Here is a 5496-nt window from a genome sequence, read left to right as displayed (position 1 = left end):
ACCAAGGTTCATTTCTAGTCATTTGCAATGATAGATGCTATTTTGGTCAAAAAGAGTCATTTTAATTTTTTAAGTCTATGGATTGGTCTTTAGAAATGTTAAATAATGCCCGCAGGCCATGAGGAGGATTTCAAAAAGTTTTCAAATTCAAAATTTTCCACCATTAAATAAGCTCGAGGACATTTCTTGTTCAAAACTCTGTTTTGAATAAGAAATTGTCGAATTCAGTTTTTGTAATAAGATATATCTTTCTACCATAAGGTTCTTCACTTGCAGACTCTGGTCCTCCTTTGCTAAAAGTTCAACGCTACCATACCTGCAAGAAATCAACAAAGGAGCCCTTACTTCAGTCAAAAAAATCAAGTGAAAGCAAGAATTAAACTCCTTGTGATACATAAGATGTTTCCACAATTGTCAATTCCTTTGCATACTAAAGACATCAAGGAGCCAAGGTGGTAACATGGAGGAGAAACGCAATCAAATTGAAGGCAGCTGTGTGTAAATTTGGGTGCACGGCACATAGGCTAAGTGTCACGACACACTGGGCGCATGCGGCGTGTAGGGACATTTTCTGCAGTGCAAAATTGCACGGGCGCGACGCACTGGTGACGTGCGGTGTATTGGGTATGCGACGTGGCGCATACAGTCCAAAGGCTTGAATTTGCTCGAAATTTCTCCAGCTCATACCTTGCGTGGATTTGCCAGCTCTAGGGCGTTCTCAAACAACCCCAAGCAGATGCCAGTACTGTGACAATCAAGTGGATGGGAGCCATGATCTGAAATCTGACTAGGTCTAGGATAAAGAGAAAAGGAGAACTAGAAACACGATGCAAAATTTTCTTACATGCACTCGGACAAGATATCTGAGCATGAAAAGAAATAACTTATTGAAAATCTTGCAAAAGTTAAGAAGGATGGGACTGTTGAGGTTGATGTTACACGCAGTGCTCCAGTGGCATCAGAATTGCTAGCACTAGATATGCCTGACACAAGACAGTATATCCTATCAGATGAAGAAGACGAATAGAGTAAAGCAGTCCCAAAGATGAATATTGCGATGCTTATTGTGGGAACAAGGGGAGATTTTCAACCTTTTGTTGCTATAGCAAAATGCCTCCAGGAGTATGGACACCGTGTTGGCTTGGCAACACATGCCAATTTCCGTTCATTTGTAACTACATCTGGTATTGAGTTCTATGCCCTTGGAGGAGATCCAAGGGCTTTAGCAGAATATATGGTGAGGAGTAAGGGGTTTTTTCCTTCAGGACCATCAGAAATTTCCTTACAAAGGAAACAACTGAAGGCCATTGTCAATTCATTGTTGCCTGCATGTATTGAAACAGATATTGACACAGGTGCTCCATTTAGAGCTCAAGAAATAATTTCGAATCCTCCTGCATATGGACATGTACATGTGGCAGAGTCTCTCCACGCGCCTTTGCATATCTTCTTTACAATGCCTTGGACGCCCACAAATGAATTTCCTCATCCTTTAGCACGAGTATCACGGAGTGCTGGTTATTGGCTATCGAATCTGGTTGCAGACATATTAATATGGTGGGGGATAAGAAGTATCATAAATGATTTTAGAAGAAAGAAACTGAAGCTTCCTCCTATTCGATACTTAAGTGCATACCATGGATCTATTTCAGATTTACCAATAGGATACATATGGAGTCCACATCTTGTACCGAAAGCCAAATGACTGGGGAAATTTAGTGGATGTGGTTGGTTTCTGTTTCTTGAACTTGGGAATTAATTATAGCCCCTGTCAGGAATTTCTTCAGTGGTTTCAGGCTGGTCCAGTGCCCATGTATGTGGGTCTTGGGAGCATGCCTCTTGAAGATCTGGTAAAGACTACTACCATTATCCTTGAAGCATTAGAATCAACAGGACAGAGAGAAATTATTGAAAAAGGATGGGGCAACTGTGGGAATCATCATCAAATTCCTGACTATGTCTTCCTTCTTGAGGATTGTCCACATGATTGGTTGTTTGCTCAGTGTCGTGCTGTGGTTCATCATGGTGGGGTTGGCACAACAACTGCAGGTTTAAGAGCAGGTTGCGAAAACATGGTGTGGGAAATAACGTCTTTGTTATAAAGGTAAAAGTGTTTCTTCAATTGAAAGCACATGGAGCTTATCATTATTACAAAAAGACAGGTATTTTCAGCAAATAGACATGTGTTCGCTGGTAGTGAAAGAGGTATTGTCAAGCTTAGCAAATTTGCAGCTGATGAGGAAGTTTCTACATAATATAATACACAGCAGACAGCTCGGAATACAGGAACCTCTCCTTCGAAGAGATTTCTGGAATAGCATAGAAGACTGTGCACATGTTTACAGGTTGTGGTTTTACTAGGCACTTCCATGATAATAGGTGATGGTGTTCTCACACCTGCAATATCTGTTCTCTCATCAGTGTCTGGAATTCAAGTACGCACTTCAAAGCTTCCTGACAGGGGGGTGGCGGGATAATTGGCCTGGCAAGGGCATGCTCGACTACTTTCGGTCTTTTTATAGGCTACTTCAAATCAGATGTCCAAGCAAGATCCATTACGCCCTTACATGGATATGATTGATAATATGTTGCTCCAGATGACCAGAGAAGATCCAAACTTTAAAACATCAAGAGGAAGATTGGGGGAAGATGACATGGATTATGACACTGATGAAAAATCAATGGTTGCCCTAGGTATCAACTAAGAAGAGCTGCAGAGGAATATTACCGTTACAAAAGTGAGTACATAAGCAATATGGGTGAGGTGCTTGAGCTGAAGGATACAATTAAGAACTATGAGCATGATAGCTATACATAATGGCGGTACACATCAGGTTTTCATTGGCTTCGCATCAGTAATTTTGGGCAGTACTTGGTTGGAAATTCAGAAAGGCGACCCATGCCTATGCCAATGCTATGCCCATGCCCGAATTCAAAGACTCTTTCATCGTTACCATTTTCTAAGACTAGTCACCGAACATCACAGCAATGCAGAGGACGAGGTCATCTTTCCTACTCTTGACAGACAGGTAAAGAATGTGGCTCCAACCTACTCACTTGAGCATAAAGAGGAAAATGACCTTTTTGACGATGTTTTTGAATTACTAAATTCAACTGTGAAATGCAAGGATAATGGACCACTGAAGTTAAGTCAAGATTTGGTTTGTTGCACAGAGGCGATTCATACCTCTCTATTTCAGCATATGTCAAAAGAAGAGAAACAGGCTTTCCCATTGCTTAGACAACATTTTTCCTTCAGAGAGCAAGCTTCACTATTGTGGAAAATCATGTGCACAATACCTGTGAATTTGATGGAGAAATTTCTTCCATGGCTTATGTCATCGCTTTCAATTTATGAAAGAAAGGACACCATCAAGTGTATGCATAAAATAATACCAGAGGAGAAGCTACTTCAAGAGGTTTTATTTACCTGGCTGGAAGGGAAGGAACCACAAAATGATGTTGAAAATATTATCATACCCCAAAATAAACAGGCAGTGTGCTATTTAGAAGAATCATGGTGTATAGAAGCAGGGGCAGCATCAACAAAGCAAAGTACTGAAGGTTCAAAATTATTTAAATGCTGCCCTACGAAAATGTGTACAAGACTCTCACCTACTGAGTATGATCTTCTGAATAACGATGATTGTACTTTGTTGAATCCTCCTATCAGTAGGATAAAATACTGGGATAAAGCTATCAAAACGGAGTTGAAAGAAATTGCTGAAGAGGCACATAAAATGCATCATTGTGGAGTTGTTTCAAATATGTCCTCATTCATTGATCGTTTGCGATTCCTTGCAGAAGTTGGTATCTTCTGCAGTGCTGTGAAGGATAAAGTCTTATTTCCAGCCATTGATCAGAAAATTAGAAAACGTGTCTCCTTAATCAATGAGGATGGAGCAGAACAAACACAAACTGAGAATTTCCGAAGTCTCATAGAAAGAATACACATTCCTAGAGGAAACTTAAATACATCTAAAGTTTACTGTAAGTTTTATACACAGGCTGACCTGATAATAAGGACAATTCAACATAATTTTCTTGGTGAGGAGATTGAGGTGCTTCCTCTAGCATGTGAGCATTACAGTGTTGAAGAGCAACACACTCTTTTCTATCAAAGCCTACGTATGATGCCATTGAAATTACTGGAATGTGTTCTACCATGGCTTGTTGCAATGCTAAGTGAACAGGAATCAAAAGAAATGCTTCAAGACGTGCGCATAGCAGCTCCTTTCCCTGACATGGGTCTAGTTACACTTTTCTCTAAATGGACTTGCAAAGGATATATTAAAAATTACTCCAGATATTTACAAAGAGAAGGTGATTGTAGACTTGTTTCCACAGATATAGATGAAAGGCCCCTAAAGCGACCTCACTCTTGCAAAATAGAACATGAAAGTTTTACTTCTGACCAAAGTGCTCCAGTGAGCCCAATGATATGATGGAGTGGGTCTGGCGGTGTGTTCTTAAACAGTAGCTTAAGAAAGTCTTGGCATTTGTTCTGGGGTCTATGTCAGCTGCTATTTTATTGGTAAAGGCCACACTATTGCCAAGCGGGGTTGATCTTTCCCTACTCTCTATCCTCATTAAAGCTGTTGGTGAACAAGAGATGCTAGTGCAGGTTACAGCATTTGTTTCTCTAATGTACGTGTGCATCTGCACATATTTTCCTCTTTTCAAGCTTGGAATGTTCACTTTATATTCCTTGACACCTGGCCCTTCATTTCATAACATCTGGCGAGCGAAGTTGTTAAATTTCTTCCCTGTAGTAATAAAAAGGGTGAAGGAAGGTGAAAAGTCAAAAAACTAAATGCCTAAATATAAAACAAAGATATCTACAACAGAGGAATAGGATCCGATTTCCTATTTTTGACTTCAAATATGATCTGCAGCTACAGTTGTCGCTTTTTTATTGGTCATCAAAGAGTTTCAAGTGAAATAATGAAATGTTGTTCTGTCTATAGAATAGATGGACGATTCATTTCATATCCTTAGGATTTTAGTTGTAACAGCTCCCCATTTGGATCGATTTGTTTTCTCATAGTGGAGCTTATTTATTGCATAAAAAATCATTTGTAAAGGGTTCTGAGTTCTGGGAAACGGTGGAGGAATAACTCAGCGTTTGGCTGTACAGATTGACAGAGAAATAATTAAATGGTGCAGCTCTGATTTATAAGATTCTTGTGGTATGAGTTTTGGCATGTGTTTTTCTCTCTGTTTCATATGTATCCTGTGATGTTTTGCATTTCATTCATGATCGTTTCCAGCTGAATACTTTTAAGTGAGAAAGGTAGAATTCAGTCATTGCTCTGCCTTGAGGAAGTGTTCAGTCTTTATGTGTTTTCTTCTGCCTGGAAAGGATTCATACATTAATGCCCTTTTCAGCTTTCTTAAACAGTCTTTTCACCCCATTTAAATTCAATTCGATTGCTAAAACCTCATGCTTATCTCGCCTTATGAAATATCCTGTGCCTTTGGTTAAATCTCTGCTCA

General features: G+C 39.7%; 1 pseudogene; it reads left to right on the top strand.

Moving 5' to 3' along the window:
• Positions 1-1045: 1045 nt before the first annotated feature.
• LOC149258355 (sterol 3-beta-glucosyltransferase UGT80B1-like) lies at positions 1046-2102 on the top strand (annotated as a pseudogene).
• Positions 2103-5496: the final 3394 nt, after the last annotated feature.

The sequence above is a fragment of the Pinus tabuliformis genome, chromosome 6 (genome assembly GCF_031772625.1).
Source record: "Pinus tabuliformis cultivar Carrire ecotype Pingquan chromosome 6, CPIR1, whole genome shotgun sequence".
Taxonomy (NCBI): domain Eukaryota; kingdom Viridiplantae; phylum Streptophyta; class Pinopsida; order Pinales; family Pinaceae; genus Pinus; species Pinus tabuliformis.
This window is presented reverse-complemented; position numbering and strand designations above follow the sequence as displayed.